Source organism: Peromyscus californicus, unplaced genomic scaffold, assembly GCF_007827085.1.
Source record: "Peromyscus californicus insignis strain IS unplaced genomic scaffold, ASM782708v3 Scaffold_19__1_contigs__length_69161282, whole genome shotgun sequence".
NCBI lineage: Eukaryota > Metazoa > Chordata > Mammalia > Rodentia > Cricetidae > Peromyscus > Peromyscus californicus.
Window position 1 is genome coordinate 39,252,660 of NW_026294491.1, and position 18,640 is coordinate 39,271,299.

Here is an 18,640-nt window from a genome sequence, read left to right on the forward strand (position 1 = left end):
CTTCTCTTACTACTTCCTGCTGGAGGGGGGCGCTGTATCTTCTGGGGAAACAAAGAAAATTTTAGGATCATGGAGTAGTCTGTGAGGCTGTATCATCTGAGCCAGTTGTCTTGAAACGGTTCTGGATGTTGGATCATCTGGGCCATGGTGTCATCGGAGACCTTTCAGGGGGTCTTGGCTGGTCAAACCTGATGTATCTTACTCTGGAACAAATCCATAGCCTCTTGCTTTCTGTGGAAACAAAAGAGACTCTTTTCCAAAGCAACATATCCTTACATCCAGATTTTGAAGTCAAAGTATCTTTAAAATATACGTACTGGTTTAACTCAGCTTCCTTTACAATCAAACATCTCTCTGTAGTTAAGAATCCCAAAGACAACACAATCCAGACTCTCTGTGTAATAGTCATCTCTACGTGGGTTATTTTTTATATTAATTTTACTGTCTCTTTAAAGACTTTATTTTTTAAAACCATGTATTTGTTTCTATACTGTATATATCACCTTTTTTTGTCTCTTTCAAGCCTACGTATATTTTACACACATTTTAAACTATTACATCTGAATCTGTCTTATTGTGAATCTATTGTTTTAAGCTACAGCAGCTGTGGCTGCTGGCTCCGCCCACCGCAGCTTCCCAACATGGCGTGGTACTTTACCACCAGCTCTGGGAGCTATCGTGGGTCTATGCTTTTATCCAAGCAGCGTGTAGCCCAGAAACCTCTTTTTTTGTTTTGTAGTAGCAAAGGCTAAATCCACAATGTAGCTTAATGTGCCACTTGCAGAGGCCTCATTCCCGCCATACTGCAGGTCGAGCGCGCACGCCAGCAACCCGCCAGTAGCTCAAACCGGCAGCTGCCGCTCATTTGAGAGAGACAATTAGGAAGCTGTTTTTAGCTCCGTTTTAGAATCTTTTTTCTCAGGTTTTAGGTGGAAACTCTTGCCCCACGTTGGGCGCCAGATATTGGTGAAATTATTAAGGCCACTCCACGTAGTTAAAAGGAGATTTATTTAATGGTGTAACTTACAAATTAAGGAATAGGTAGGTCACGGAGTCTGGGGAAGGTGTATCGCAGTCCAGCGGTGTTCTCTGGAGCTCTGCTCGGTCCACCTCTCCAGTCCAGGGTCCCGCAACAGAGCGAGCGCCCGCCGATCTAGCTCTCGGGTCCCCAGGCGCCTCCCTTGGCCCCGCCTTGTAGGCGTGACATTGCCGAAGTCTCAATGGGGGTTGGAACTTCCAGATCAAAGCTGGAATGGCTACCCACTACATTGTTCTGTGGGTTAGAATTCCTCATTCCTCAGATCAGTCTGAAAAGACTGAAATCAAGGTGTCAGCCAGCTAGGCTGCGGGCTGACCCTTCTTGGGAGAATATCCTTTCAGATCACTTGACAGCTGGCAGAGAATGGTTCCATGAAGTTGCAGAGCTGAAGTCTTTGCTTCCTATGGCTCTCAGTTGAGATGTTCTTTTGTGATGGCTGATAGTGATTGCCAACTTAAGAGGACCCAGAATCTCCTAGAAGCGAAACCTTTGGGTGTCTGTGAGGGAGTTTCTCTATTGGATCAATTAAGGTGGGAAGATGTACCCTCAATGTGGATGTCAGCATGCCATGGTCTATAGTCATGGACTCAATAAAGAAAAGAACCTGAGTTGAGCACTTTGCATCCAGCTCTCTGCTTCTTGGCTGCCCTCACTACAGATGCAATGTGACCAGCTCCCTCATGCTGCTGTCCCCAGGACTTCCGGGCCATGATGGACTATACCCTCAAACCATGTGCCAAGTAAAACCCTCCTTTCTCCAGCTGCACTTATCAAGTATGACTATCTTGTCAGAGCAGTAAGTGACCAATACATCTTTCAGCCCTGAAAGAGCACTCACAAACACTCTCTAATGTGTTTTTCAGCTTAGAGCCAGTAATTGCCCTCTAGTTTTTCCTTACATCTCAAACGTCTCTGTGATTATAAAAGACACAGTTTTGCCATGCTGTCAGCATTCTTTTATAATCACAAATATATCATTTGTTCTAATAGCCTAAAACTGGGAAATTACCACTAAGGCCTCTCTGTGAACATACTCCATGCACACATGTCTGCTAGCATTCTGTTCCATGGAATTTTGGCTTTCTCTTAGGGAGTGTAGGAATTTTCTGAAATTCTCCTTCACTTCAGCACTGTCCATATTTAACAATCTCTTCAGAACAGCCAGAGATTTTTCCATGTGCTTATAAGATTCTCCTGGATTCTGCCGGATTCCAAAGCTACCCCCATCAGTTGGGGGGAGATGGAATTAGAAGGAGTGCCATGTACCAGAAATAGAGGGCACAGCACACCACAGAGGTTTGGGAAGTTCTAATCCTTGCCAATTATCTCATGTCGGTTCATAAAGTGTTTTTATAATAGAAAGGAAAGGTGGGTTGGCCACAATCCTGGAGGATTTTGAAAACCAATTCAAAGCACTTATCTTTTGTAGACAAGGAGGAAGTAACCAAAGCACCATTAAGACTAATAAGAAAGCAGTTTTGAGAGGATCAAAACAAAAGGAGATAAAAAAAAAAGAATCCTTGGAGGCAGTCCAAACATGACAGCATGCAAAATTCCTAAGGCTAAGGAGCCAGGCAGAGCGACATCTAGAATGAGACAGCTTAATCTGGGTCCTGCTCAGCATCTGTGGGTACCACTCATTGAAGCCAAGGCCCCCGTGCTTCGGGGTCCTGCTGTATTTGTGTCTGTAATGTGCCTTTCTTTGATGGGGCCTGTGATTGGCCCAGAAGTAATAAACTACTAGGCCTGTTGGTAGAGGAGAAAACACATTGGTAAAGTTGGCTTCAGGAAATGGAACAATCGCAAGGCGAACAAAACCCGAAGAGTGACTGCCGAACATAAGATATCGGTTAAATTCTGAACTCAACATGAAGGGTTTAATGACAGGTGTCACTAAAGAGGACCATGGGCTCCTTCTCAGCACATACCACTCTAGCCACGACTTCAGCGATGAGGGTAACTGGGAGCAGGTGCTACAGGACATGGGGCTGCCTCTGAGTTCTACCATCCTGCTGTGGGACTTTGTGTTGGCACGTCTCTGGGCACCTGAAACCTCAGCCTTGATGTTTGTGCTTCCCAGAGAAGCCAGAAAGTTTACACCTGAGGCTGGCTTTCACCGAGAAGGGCCAGGAACCTAAAATGCTCTTCCTCTCCTCAGAAATTTCTTGTTTTACTGAAGGGATCCCCACCCCCTTCCTTTGTTCTCTGATCCATTCATCTCTTTTCTACTCCCCATTCTCTCTCTCTCTCTCTCTCTCTCTCTCTCTCTCTCTCTCTCTCTCTCTCTCTCTCTGTGTGTGTGTGTGTGTGTGTGTGTGTGTGTGTGTGTGTGTGTCTGTGTGTGTGTGTGTAGGAGAGAGAACAACTTCATCTATCATCCCTCAAGATGCCTCCACTTTCTTTCATGAGACAAGGGTCTCTCACTGGTCTGGTACTCAGTGGTTTGGCTAGGCTGGATGCCCAGCAAGTTCGTGAGACCTACTTGTCCACCTGTGCTGCTTCCTCCTCATCCCCGGCCCACCCTGCACGGGGACCACACACGAGCTTGCGCTGCCATGCCCCGCTCTTCCCCCTGGTTCTGAGATTGAGTTCCAGCTCATACACCGTGTAAGGTCTTTACCAGCTGAACGACCACCCCAGGTGGCCTCTTGCTCATCATTCTTTTCTCCCAGCTTTGCAAATAAACACGTTCCTGTAGCCACTCGTCCCCCCCCCCCCCCCCCGCAAACTTCTTATGTAATTATCACTTCTGAAAACAAAGTAGTTAGACAGTTCCAGAGATGTGGAATGGAATCTTGGAGGGCCTTCTGCCCTCTAGTGCCATTTACCACAGACCCAACTGCTATACATTCCATAAGTAATCACCACCTCATTACAGCTTTCTTGGACAAAACAGTCAAACCCAATCTAATCCAAATATGCCTTATAGTTTAGGACCTGGTGCTGGGGATGTCTTTATGTATGCTGTGAATGTGTTGCTCTGATTAATTGATAAATAAAACACTGATTGGCCAGTAGCCAGGCAGGAAGTATAGTGTAGGCAGGATAATTAGAGAGGACAAAGCTGGGAGGTGGAAGGCTGAATCAGGAGACACTGCCAGCTGCCGCCACCACGAGAAGCAAGATGTAAAAGTACCAGTAAGCCACGAGCCACATGACAACTTATAGATTAATAGAAATGGGTTAATTTAAGATATAAGAACTAGATAGCAAGAAGCCTGCCACGGCCATACAGTTTATAAGTAATATAAATCTCTGTGTGTTTATTTGGGTCTGAGTGGCTACGGACCTGGGCGGGACTGGAGAAAACTCCAGCTACAACCTGCTAAGATGAGAAGTATGGAAGCATTGCAGACCCTGTGCCCCACAATAGAGGAAGCTGGCATAGGTTGGTTCAGTAGGTCCCTGGTCAGGAAACGGTGGCCACACCAGGGAGGCTCATTGCCTAGAATTGGCTGTGAGCTGAGCCTTGTTCTTTCTGCCTCTGGAACTCAAGTAAGCTATGGCTGGTGGCTAGCCAGTCTTTTGAAGGCTCCTACTATGAGCAGCTTCAGTCACCTACCTTCTTTCCTACACTGCTTCCTGCTGGGGATGCGTGGGGCCAGCAAATGAATTGGGCCAGCCAACAGCTAAGAGCGGGGTGGTCCCACAGCTGAACTTCAGAAGTTTGCCATTCTTCACCCTAAGGGTCGGGTCTCAAATACTGTGGCTGCAGGCACGCTCCTGTCTCAGACCCCTGTAGGAGAAGATGAAGATCGATGAGTCACACAAGACTGAGCTAGTCACAGAACATGGTCAGTGTCAAGGAACCATGAAGCAGAGACGGGAGAAGTAAACATGGAGTCCACGTGCTGGGGTGGACCAGAGGGAGCATTGGACTCATACATGGTGGGATACCCCAGGCTGGTCCCCCTGGAAACTGATGTGGACATATGGTTCTTATACTGACCTCACAGTCCAAGCCCTGGCTGGCCAACCAAAAATTTATCCTCACTGTTCTGCATGGTCACCCCCAAGAAAAAAAAAGAGCCTGGCTGCAATAACTCTGGCAGTTGGTTTCCATGATGACATCTCCACTCTTTGCACTCAGTTTTTATAGCCACAGGTCGATCACTATGCTTTATAGAGGGATGACAGGCAGAAACTCAGAGAGTCACTGGGGTACCTTGGGAGGGTTCCCAACCTTGCCAGGGACTACTTGAGTCCCCCAGTCCACAGTAGTGGTCCCTCTGCTCAGGCAGCCATTAGCTCTAGTGTCACAACCTCGTGACATTTTCTATGTTCTTTTCTTCCTGTACGTGAGAAATGAAATATAAAAAAGTTATGCTCTGCCTACTACCCACATTGCAGCTCTTTGGCGAGATGTTGGCATTTAAATGCCAGTCTGCCAATGTCAGGAGGACACCAGCCTCAGGCTTGTCTTGTGGTCAGGGGTAAGGATCGGGGGTCTTCTTCAGTTTCTGATTTAATAAGAAGATTGCTTCCAGCGAAGAGCAAGGCCAGCAAAGGTCAGCACTGAACATGCCCAAATCCACTGAGAAATAAAGGAGCCAGATGGTTATCACACTGTGTGTGTTCCTTATTAAAGGGGAAGGCGTCTCAGGAAGAGGCTGGAACAGAAGCTGCTCCCAGCAGAGGCACTGTGTATGTAGGAGCTGTGCCATGGCTCTGCTCTTAAGGAAAAGTCACTGGAGAGGACAGTGGTTATTCGACTCAGGTGGGACAGAGACCACAGGCATTGGGACAGGTGCAGCTGCATCCTGAAAATGAAAACTAGGCATGCCTCTTCTCAGGTCCTTTGGTTTCCAATGTGAGGCTTAAGAAAGCTCCTGGAAGTGTAGCTGACCGCAGGTGCGGTGACTGATGGGGTGAAGGTCAGAGCACCAGGGAACTGATGCAGTAGAAAGACAGAAAGCATGGGCATGAAAAGAGAAAGAACTTCCTCGCTCTCGAATCTGGCCTCTCACCAGCTGAGAAGCAAGGGCACCTGCTTAAGACCTCTACTATTCCCAGCGGCGGTTTTCCAGAAAGCCTTGTGCAAACCCGGTGGCCCCTGGTTTTACCGTATCAGATTGAAACACCATCCTACACACCTCTGGAGCCACCCTATAATCTCCATTACTCAAAAGGCAAGTGAGAACAGAGGAGGGAAGGGCCTCCGAGAAACCCACTGGGCAATGAGATTCAGTAAGCTCCCCAAATCCTATGCACAGTCACCACTATTATGCTCAATTTAGATACTTTTTGCAGAAACCCACACCCGGGCCCTCAGGCATGGCTTATTCTTTCCCTGAGTGATTTTCTGTGTGTGTATACGTGTGTGTATACATGTGTGTGTGTGTGTGTGTGTGTGTGTGTGTGTGTGTGTGTGTGTGTGTGTGTGCATTTCCCAAGGTGCAAGTGCGGAAGTCATAGGTTGGTGTCATCCATCTGGTTTGAGGCAGCATCTCTTTGTTTACACCCGCATACTCCAGCCTAGGTGGCACGGGAGCTTCGGGGAATTCTCTTGTCTCTGCTCCCTGCCTCAGCAGATTAGCTCCGGGATTATAGATGCAGGCACCTGCCTCTGCCTTTATGTGGGTTCTGGGGGTCCAATTCAGGTCTTCAGACTTGTGAAACAGTCACTTCACCCACCGAGGCCTCTCCCTAACCCCCTGTGGTGCTTCGTGTTATGTCAACTCGACACAAGCTATAGTAATTTTAGAAGAGGAAACCCCAACTGGGAAAATACCCCCACAAGACTGGGAAGCTTATGGTGCATTTTTTTTTTAAATTGTGATTGATGTGGGAGGGCCAAGCTCACTGTGGGCGGTGCCACCCCTGGGCTGGTGGTCCCGAGTGCTATAAGGAAGCAGGCTGATCAAGCCACAAGGATCAAGACAATAAGAAGAGTTCCTCCATGGCCTCTGCATCAGTTCCTGCCCTGAATTTCTGCCCTGCTTCCCTGGATGATAGAATGAGTTGTAAGATGAATAAAGCCAAGTTGTTCTTGGCCATGGTGCTTTAACATGTCAGCAGAAACTATGAAGTCATCCCCTTTCATCTTCAATAAACTCTACCTTTGTTTCACAGCAGCTCATCCCCAAAATCCTGTCTGTGGCATGGCCAAGGATCTAGTTTCATCTGAATCAAAGTTCTTAAAAGATTAAAGGAAGTCCTCAGGCTACCAGGGAGAGCTTGGAGTAGTGCCTCTGTCCCCGATGTTGCTGGCAGGTCCAACCTCACATTGGGAACATTAGGCCATAAGGGCCAGTTTATGTTTAGACGGCATGGCACTGATATAGATATCCTGCAAGAGTTGGCTTAAATATGGCTGATACTTATATTTATGGGGCTATGAGTCAACACAAAATGGCTGACATCAGATGTTTGGAAAACATCAAAAATAAACAGTGATCTAATTGTCATATAAGTATTCCTGGCAGAATGCTGTATTTGTGTGGGTTCTTTGAGGTCAGAGGCCTGAGCACTTGGCCTTTGCCCTCTCAACATACCTGTGTGCATGTATCTGTAGGCCTGTCTCCCTGCTGTCTCTGTGTGTGTGTGTGTGTGTGTGTGTGTGTGTGTGTATGTGTGTGAGTGCCCATATGCATGTGGTATATGTGTGCCAGTGTACTCCTGGGTGCCTGCTGGCATCTGCCTTTCTAGCAGTTTATGTGGTGACTTTCACCCAGAGTGAATGAGGTCTCTCATATCAGTCTATAGCTCCTTACGTTCTATTCATCCTCCCAGCCTCCCGTGACCCTCCTCCTTTCCTGGCCCTAGAGCTTGGACCTCATACCTCACTACTGCTCTGCCTTCAGTCTACTCCATTATGAATGTGGCCTCCAGACATGGGTCTCATCCTCTTGCACACAATTAGAGATCACTTCTCTAAACCACTGGTGGTACACATCAGTCACGAAAAGACACTGGGCTACTCCTCCTCTGGCCCGGAGTCAAATGTAGCAATACTGAAAAGCTCTGAGGAAAGGCTTATTAACCATCCCCAGGAAGATAGATGGGCCGGGAGTCCCAGAATCTCTGCCTTGATATCCATGTGCTCAAACCTTCATCATTCCTCCTTCCAGGCTCTCATATCCTGAGCACTACGGAGCATGTGCGGCCCTTGTAAAGATGCTGGGCGCTGTCACTCTGTGTCCCCTTTTAATTTATGGTGATGTTATTCCAAAGTGCTAATGGTTAGAGCTAATATTCAATTAAGTAAAATCTCAAGCAGCTAATAAAAGCAGTGGAGTTTGTAGGACGCCATGGATGTGATTTCATAAAAGTAAGACAATTGTGAATGTATGGTGCTCTCCTTTGCTTCTCTGTAGCTGTGATAAAATGGAACAAAATCAACTTGGAGAGGAAAGGGTTTATTTGGCTTACACCATGTCACAGTCTACCACTGTCCATGTTGCAGTCTATCCATGAAGGAAGCAAGGGCAGGAACTCAAGCAGGAATGTGGAGTCAGGGACTGAAGCAGAGACACGGAGGAGCATTGCTTACTGGCTCGGTCTCCCTGGCTTGCTCAGCTACCTTTCTTATATAAGCCGGGACCATCTGCCTAGGCTTGGCACATCCCTGCCTCCCACCCCAGTTAGACCCTCCTCTATCAATTAGCAATTGAGAAAATGCCCTGCACACGTGCCTACAAGCCAACTGATGGAGGTAATTCCTCAATGGAGGCTCCCTCTTCCCAGGTGACTCTAGTGATTGTCAAGCTGGCAAAGCTAACCTGCACATTTGGTCATCTGAGCAGTGCTGGTGTGCTGACAAGGCCCTGTTGAACAGTCTCCCTGGGAGCTTTCAGAACACACTGTCTCTCCCTGTTACAGTTAATATTGATCGTTAACTTGACGGAATCTAGAGTCACCTGGGAGACAAACCTCTGGGCACATCTGTGAGAGCTTTCTAAATTAGGTTAACGGAGGTGGAACCATACCAGGGGCTGAGGTCCCAGGCTAAATAAAAAGTCAAAAGTGAGCTGAGCACCAGCACCCAGCACTTCCAGCTTCCTAACTGTGCACATGGGAGCAGCTGCCTCAGTGCCCTGACACCAGGTCCTCCTCACCAAGACAGACTGTGCCCTGGAACTGAGCCAGAATAGCCCGCCCCTCCCTCCCTCCCTCCCTCCCTCCCTCCCTCCTCCTCCCTCCCTCCTTCCCTTCCTTCCTTCCCTCCCTCCTTCCCTTCCTTCCTTCCTTCCTTCCTTCCTTCCTTCCTTCCTTCCTTCCTTCCTTCCTTCCCTAAGTTACCAAGTCTCTTGTCCCAGCAACAAGCAACTAAAATGCACAACAGATCACTAATGGGAATTAGGGAAAGTCTTCCTTTCCTCCGTGGGCCTCCATTTCCTTACCACAAGTCTGGTTTAGCCTAAAACCCCCAAAGCATCCAGATGAACCAACTCTGTAGAGATGTTTTCTTAGCCAACACATCAAACACCAAAGCCTAAACGCATGCTTCTGTGCAGGAGCCTGGCTGATTTTATATTTGGTTAATTTATTTATGCTCAAGCTGTGCAGTGTGTGACCTGAATAATGACCTAGAACATAACACATGTGGACTTCAAGATGGCAGCTTTGCATGAAGAGACTAGCCTTGAGCTGCTCATGGCCTTTGGGTCCTGCCACCTACCCCTTCTATCACTTTTCTTTGTAGTCAGCATGTTTTAGGGTCTTTGCTTTCCAAACCTGCAGCAATTTAGCTCATGAGCAGACAGGGTATAAAATGTGACCTAATTAAATTAGAAATATCCAGTTCATGGGGAGATATCAGAAGAAACTGCTACAGTTTAGAGATTTTGCAGAGCCTCATCAGTGACTCCCTGAATCTCACTGGCCGCTCTTCATCTGCTGATTATTTATTCTGTTTGTGACTGCAGAGTCTCTGCCGTCTGCTCTCTGTTTGTGGACTCGGCAGTTGAGCATCCTCCTCCTCTCCCATAATCCTCACCCCAACCTTTCTCAAATGTCAACAAACTTCTATGTAGTAGACAGAGATTGTGGAAGACATTAGTGGAGTTAGAGGGAGAGGGTCTGCAATAGACCCTGTATGTGTGTGCATGTGTGTGCATGCGCACAAGTGCACACATGTGTGGAGGGCAGAGGGTAACCTCAAATGTTATTCCTCAGAAGCTCTCCACCTTGTTTTCTGAGATGGGGTTTCTCAAGGGCCTGGGGCTTGCCAATCTGGATAGTCAGCTTGGTTAATGATCCCCAGGAATCCTATCTGTACTTCCTCCACCACAAGAATTCCAAGGGCACACCTTCATGCCCTGCCTTTTACGTTGGTGCTAGGAATTAAACTCAGGTCTTCATGCTTTCATGATAATCACTATACCCCCTGAGATATAGCCTCAGCTCCTGCAGGGGACTTCAGGATTGTGAAAATAAATAATTGGATGAAGAATTACCTGAAAATTCTCAATTTTGTGAGTTTTCATTGAGATATTTGTTTTCAAAATTCATGAGTGGTGAATGCACCCATGGAATGGTAATAGCATTAAGAGTAGGCATGGAAGACTGCATTCCAGAACTTACACTAACCAAATAGATCCACATAATCATGTGTGTGACAAAGACGCTGTAAATTAGCACAGGAGCAAGAGCCCAGCACACAGTGTGCACACTCAAGAGCAAACCTTCCTTGGTTGCCTCAGCTTCGTTACCTACTGGCTACCTCCAACTACTTAACTTCTCACTGCCTTAGTTTGCTCACATGTAGGAAGGATGGAAGAAATAATACTTCCTTCCAGGAGTGTGTATGCCTGGCATGTACACATGCTATGGAAGTGTTAGCCTAGGAAAATACCTTCAAAGAAAGGCACACAGCATCTAGAATCGCCCAGTCGACAAACCTCTGAGCATGCTTGCAAGGAAATTTCTATATGAGTTCAGTGAGGTAGGAAGACCCACCCTGAATGTGGGCAGTGCCTTTCCATTGGCTGGCGTTATGAACGAAAAGGAGCGGAGCCATGTTTGGGAAAGAGATTAGTGTCCTTGTGAATGACCCTCCAGAGGGACCTTCTGCCCCATTTCTGCCACGAAGGGCACAACCCGACAGTCTCCAACCAAGACTAGAGAGAGCCCTCATCAAGCACCAAATTTTTCAGTGCTCTGATTTTGGACTTTTCAGCTTCCAGAAATGTGAGAAGAAAATGATCATTTTTAAGTTAGCAAAGCCATGATACTTTGTCACAGCAGCCTGAGCATATTCCGAGAGTAGCTAATTGCTACTTCAGTGGAAAGCTGTAGGGAATGCTCCCCTGGGCTCCATTGTCACCTACCCACAGTGGCAGCATCTCTTTCTCAGTGGCGGCATCTCTCTTTCTCTTGCCTACTCCCCCCTTCTCTTTTTTCCTTTGGTCTCCTTTACCTTTTTCTAATCCTTCTTCCTCTTGCCTCCTCTTATCCATTTTTTTTTGTTTTGTTTTCTGTGTGTTTATGTATGTGTGATGTGTGTGTGTGCTCCATATCTACATGTACAAATGTGAACATCCATGCAAACGTGTGGAGGCCAAACATTGGGGTGTTACTGTATCACTCTCCACCTTACTCCCTTGAGACAGTCTTTCACTGAACCAACCTTGAGCTCACCCTTTTTAGACTAGGTTGGTTTCCACGGTGCCCCAACAATCTTGCCTCTGCTGCTACTGTACACTGTCTCCCCAGAACCCTTCTTACCCATTTATATTGTTCTTTTTTTTTTCTGCTGTGTATGTGTATGTAGAGGGGGTGTCGAGGAAAGAGGCGAGAGGAAGATTTGGTGAATGGTATAAAACTAACTAAAGCTACTGACAGTCAGTATTTTCACTATTAGGAAACATTTTAAATGAAACTCCCCAAGAGAAATGTCTTCCATGACTTAGAGAACAAGTCAAGAATTTAGTTTCTTTTGCACAGCTGTAACCGATGTATCCACAGGAACAATACAAGGGAAGAAGGATTTATGTGACTCATGGTTTCAGCTCATCAAGAGAGGCAAGGCATGATGGAGAAGAGCACCTTACATCACCAGCAGGAACCAGAAAGTAGGTGTGTCAATGATGCATCCAAAGTCAGATGGACTTCCAAAATCTGCAGCTGGGATGGCTGAAAACGAAAACAAACAAAACGCCAAAAACAAATACAAACAAACAACAACAAAAAAAACCCTCTTCCAGTTAGTAAACTATGCAGGAAAGGGATGTGTCATCAAGTGCATGATCAGCATGACAAGATTTTAAAGAATGGGAAAAGTCAAGAAAATGGGACACCAGCAAAGATAAAATAATGATTTCCAGTGACTGAGCTCAAATAGAGATCTGCAAATTGCCTAAGAAATACTCAAAATGTTCATTGTGTGGTCAATGAGCTGCTCAGGAGCACAAGTAGGCAAGTAATGAGGTCAGAGAACCAACACATGAACAAAAAAACTAGTTCAATCGATAGAAATAAAACAAAATGAAATCTAAGAAATTCTAGAGCCGAAAAATTCAATTGTTGCTTGAGGTTTTTGCTTTGTGTGTGTGTGTGGGGGGGGGCCTCCACTCAGCTCCCAAATAAATCACACACACAGAGGCTTCTTTTTAATTATACATGCCTGGCTTTAGCTTGGCTTAATTTCTACCCAGCTTTCCTTAACTTTAAATCATCCCATCTACCTTTAGCCTTTGGGCTTTCCCTGTTCTCTTACTTCCATAAATCTTACTCTTACTCAGTGGCTCACTGTGTAGCTGGTGGCTGGGCCCTGGAGTCCTCCTCCTTCTCTGGCTGCTATCTCTCCAATCCCTCTCCCCAGATTTCTCCTTCTATTTATATTCTCTTCCTGCCAGCCCTGCCTATCCTTTCTCCTGCCTTGATATGGGCCATTCAGTTCTTTATTAGACCATCAGGTGTTTTAGACAGGCAAAGTAACACAGCTTCACTGAGTTAAACAATGTAACATAAACAAAAGTAACACACCTTAAAATAATATTCTACTATATTCAATGATTAAACTGAAAAGCCTAATGGAGTTTCAGTAGCAGATTCAATCAAACAGGAAAAAGGTCATTAAGCTTGAAGGCGTATCATTAGAAATTACCCAGAAAGGGTTTGTGTGTGAAGAAAGCTCCTGTAACTGTGGGACAGCATAGCAAAACAATATCCACATTGGTAGGTCTCAGAAGGAATGGAGAAAGAAAAAGAAACTACGAGGTTATTTACAGAAATCATAACAAAAAATAATCTCCCAACAGAATAGAGATAGAAATAGATATGTGATAGCCAAATAACCTCAGATAGACTGAACATGGAGATAGCTGACTGAGACACAAAGCATTTAAATTTTCACAATTGAAAGTATAAAGAGAAGTTTAGAATCAGAAAGAAAAAAAAGATCCTTATAAGGCTATCAGTAGATTCTCAGCAAAAAGCTTGTGGATCAGGAGAGAGTGGAACTATAAAGTTAGAGTACTCAAACATGAAAATAAAAGTTCTCTCTAATCAAGAATGTTTAGTCCCATAAAGGTAGCCTTCAAAACAAGAGGCAAAAAGAAAACAGTAAGGGAGTTTACTACTTGTGGTGGTTTGAATGAGAATGGATCCCATAGGCTCATATATTTGAACGGTCATCAGTGAGTGGCACTACTTGAGAAGGATTAGGAGATGTGGCCTTATTGGAGTAGGTGTGGCCATGTTAGATGAAGTGTGTCACTGGAGGTGGGCTTTGAGGTTTCAAAAGCTCAAGCCAGGCCATGAGTTGTTCTGTCTTCCTGCTGCCTGTAAATGCAGTTGTAGAACTCCCAGTTCTTCCTTCAGCACCATATCTTCCTGCATGCTGCTATGCTCTCTGCCATAATAATAATGAACTAAAGCTCCAAAACTGTAAGCAAGACCCCAATGAAATCTTTCTTTCATAAGAGTTGCCTTGGTCATGGTGTCTCTTCACAGCAATAGAAACCATAACTAAGATACTACTAGACCTGCCCTATAAGAAACACTGAAGGCAATCTTTTAAGTTGAAACAAAAGGACATTAAATGAGAACAAGAAAACACAGAACTATAAAAGTTACTGTTAAATTAAACATACTATTAAAGTCAGGATGTACTAAGACTGGAGTTCTGGTATGTATATCATTTTAATAGCAGCGTAAAACTTAAAAGATCAAAGAGTTAAGATAGTTGTGGGAGCAGGATTGATTAATACACGCACATCAGGAAAAGATGCAAAACAGTGACACAAGAGCAAAAAGTGGGTGGAGAAGGGAGTGTGTCCAGCTAGCTATTTTATGTGGTAAAAGTCAACTCAGCTCAAATAAAAGTAAGATCATATTCAATAATTATTGAATGGGTAAATAGATTTAATTCCCTAATCAAAGAATAGAGAATGGCTAAAAGAGGCAAACATGATTCAACTAAACCTGACTTGTAAGCGACATGTTTCAGCTGTAAAGCTAACTATAGACTGAAAATAGAGGGAGAAGAGAAATACACCAGACCTGACATATGGTTCAGCAGGTAATGCTTAAAGGTCTGAGTTTGATCCCTGGAACACAACTGGTAGAAGGAGATAACAGATACCTCTAAGTTGTCCTCTGATCTCCACAGACACACCATGACATGCACACCTACAGATCACACACACACACACACACACACACACACACACACACACACACACGAATGAACAAATGAATAATTATAAAAATTGCAAAAGAAAAGGATATTCCATGTGAATAATAAACAGAAGATGCAGTCATCCTTAAAATCAGATAGAATGCACAAAATACAGTTATCATATCATAATTAAGTAGTCAACTGTTCAATGAAAAATGTCAATGTGTATAAACTTGATCAGTGGACCGAAATTTGGAGGTGATAATTATAGTCATTATGCCCTCAGAAATGGGATTAGTGCCCTTTAAATGGGGACAATGTCCCCTTTCCTTACTCAAGAAGAGGTACTAGCAATGTAGCAGAGAATGACACTTCACTAGACATTGGACCTTGTACCACTTTGTCCTTAGACTTCTCAACACCCCAAAGTGTGACAGACACATTTCTATCATTCCTAGATAACCCAGTCTGAAGTATTCTGGTAGACACTTGTGAATAGACAAAGACAACAGGTAACTTCCATACTCAACACGAATGGTGATCCAGACAAAATAAATGAAGAACCAGTGTGTTGGAACAACACTCTAAATCATCTTGACTGAACAAACATGCACAGAACATTCCATTCCAGAACAGCAGAGTAACCTGACCAGCAGAACACGAATTATTTATTGTCCACAGACAAAGTTTAGACACCTTGGGAGGATGACAATTATATTCTAATCACCAAGATACAAAACTAGAAATCGACAACAGAGGCAACATCAGAAAACTCTCAAGTCCACAGAAATTTAATACAGTCCTAAATAAACAGTGAGTTAGAGAATGCATCAAAGAGGAGGTAGAAAAATTGCTTTGATACAAAGAAAATTGGAAATAGACAACAAAAACGCATGAGATAGAGCACATCCAGTTCCAAATAGATTGTGAGCAGGACAAACATCTACGTTCAGGAAAAAGTAACATCTCAAGAAAATAGCTTGTACCTCAAAGAACTTCACACACACACACACACACACACACACACACACACACACCACACACACACACCACCACCACCACCACCACCAACAACAACAACAACAATAACAACAGCACACAGAGAAGTGAGGGATTTTTCCATTAAGCCCAAAACAACTCGAGGAAATAAATAATAGAGATTACAATAGAATTAAATAAAACCTGATGTCCTAGCAGAAATCAGTAGATTCCCAGAAACATACACTCTGCCAATATGGAGCCAAAAGGAAACGTGAAATTGGAACAAGTGAAATGCCAATAATGAGTGAGGAAGCTGAATCAGAAATCAGAAGTCTGTGAACAATGGCTAGGTCAAGATCGGGCTGCTTCAGCAGAAGGCTACTAAACATTTAATGACTGACTATTGTCAACATTTATTAAGCTCTTGAAGGGAGGCCACACTTTCAATTTCCTTTTATAAATATAGCATTACCTTGATATATTAAAGTCAGACAGGAGCGTAGAAGGAAAGAAGAGGACAGGGCAATCTCCCTAGTGAATTAAATACTTGCAAAGCATTGTGAAGAGCAGGTTAAAAGAGTCTTACAGCACAGTGCACTGAGGTTTACCCTAAATAAAATGAGGGTCCAGTGCATACAAAACAAGGGATGGGGTACATCATCTTACCAGGAGGAAGCATGGAGGCCTAGGATCATCTCAACGGATGACATAACACACTCTCACCAGCACTGTCAAAAGGTTAAACATAGAAGGAACGTTTCTTAACCCAGTGAAGACTGTATACAACTGTGGTGGTTGGAAAGAAAACGGCCCCCAAAGGGAGTGGCACTATTGGGAGGTGTGGCCTTGTAGGAGGAAGTGTGTCTCTGTGGGGACGGGCTTTGAGGTCTCTTTTCTCAAGCTTCACTCAGTGTGACAGTCAGTCGACTTCCTGTTGCCTCTGAGTCCAGATGTAGGACTCTCAGCTCCAGCACCACGTCTGCCTGCATGCAGCCAATGCTCCCCGCCATGACAGTGATGGACTGAACCTTTGAAACTTGGAAGTCATTCCCATGAAATGTTTTCTTTTTTCTTTATAAGAGTTGCCACGGTCATGGTGTCTCTTCACAGAAATAGAAACCCTAACTAAGACAACAACGGTCACCTTACTCAAGCGTGATTTCTTTGAAGTTGAGGAAGAGGGCCAATAATGACACTCTTGTCCTTCCATTACAAATGGAAATACTGAATGTATTAGGAAAAATAGATGGGAGAAAGAAATTTTAAAAAAAAAAACCTCTAAATCAGAAATAAATCTGCAAAATTATCCTCATTTTCATCCCACAAGGTCCTATCTAGGGGCAACAGCATTTGCCATGCAAGCATGAAGACTGAATTTGGACCCCAGTACCCCACATAACAAGCCAGGCATGGTCCTGTGGTCCTATGTACACCTCTCATCCCAGCACTGAGTGGGAGGAGAGACAGGAGAATTTCTGGGGCTTGGTGACTGCCAGAATAGCTGAAAGACATGCTTCAAGGAGAGACCATGTCTCAAAGCAATAAGGCAATAAGGCAGAGAGTGGCAGAGGAAGTCACTTGAAGCCATCCTCTGGCCTCTGCACATGTATATGAACATACACACATGCGTGCATACACCAAACACATACACACAATGGACCAGATAGAGTTACAGGATACAAAATTAAAGTACAAAAACTATTTTTAATGTAAAATAAAAAATAACGTGTGTTTAATTATTCAGTTTCATATGTAACAAGAAAGAGAGGAGAAGAAAGAAAGAAAGAGGAAGAGAGAGAGAGGAATATGAGGGGAGGGAAGGAGACAGAAATTGGGAATCTTAACCTACACCATACACAAAATCAACACAGAATGGCTTAAAGACCCAATGTAAGGCCAGAAACCTTAACTTGTAAAAGAAAACATAAGAGAAAATGAACTTTGACCTTCATCTTGGGAATGGTTTTTGGATAGGATACAAAATCACAGGTAACAACTGTGAAAATAAGGGAGCATTCCTGTCTAGAAAGGAAAACAACCAACAAAATGAACCAAGAGAAGCCACCCGTGAGCCTGGCAAAGCCTTGATAACTATATACATGGGGCTATCTACACACACCAGAAAAAATAAACAACCTGACTGTAAGACGCCAAAGGTCTGAATGTGATCTTTTTCTAAATACGATATATGAACAGTGGTATTTGAGAGATATATGAGAAAGCATTCAATACCATTAATTATCAAGGAAGTAGAAATCAAAACCACAATAAGATATAAGCCTGCACCTGATATAATGAAGTTCATGTATTTGCTTAGATATCTATCAACTAGTTATCAACCTGTTTGTTTATTTAGTAAGTTTTGGTGATAGTGCAGAAAGGAACCCTGCTACACTGCTGATGGGTTATTATGTAAAAACAGTAGCAGGGTTCTTTTAAAAACTTGAAAATAGTTCTACAATAGTACTGAGTAACTCCACTTCTAGATATGTATCCAAAGGATTAAAACTGGGGTTTTATGGCCAGTGAGATGGTTTAGGGTAAAAGCACTTATTCCACAGGCCTGGTGACTTAAGTTGGATCTCAAGAAACCCACAGTGGAAGGAGAGAACAGACTTCTGAAAGTTGTCCTCTGGCCTCCAAAATTGCATGGTCAGAGAGAGAGAGAGAGAGAGAGAGAGAGAAACATTCTATCCCGCCAGTTCCACGAGGAATATGATCCTGAAGGACAATTATGTCAAAAGGAAATAAACACTTAACAAGATAAGCCCTGTATGACCTCATTCTGTGAATCATATAAAACTGTCAAATTCACAGAAGCAGAGCTGGGTACTAGCAACTGGGGCTGGGGCATGTGGAGACACAGAGGTCCTGGGCCACAAAGTTTCACCTACAGAAGAGAATATCTTAGAGATCCAGTGTGCATCAAGACCACTCTAGACAGCAGTATTGCACCCTGCATTGAAATCTATGAACAGAGGAGATCTGAAGAGTCCTCACCATCACTTCCATGACCACAAGGTAACTATGTTGTCATAGATCCATTTCTTAGCTTT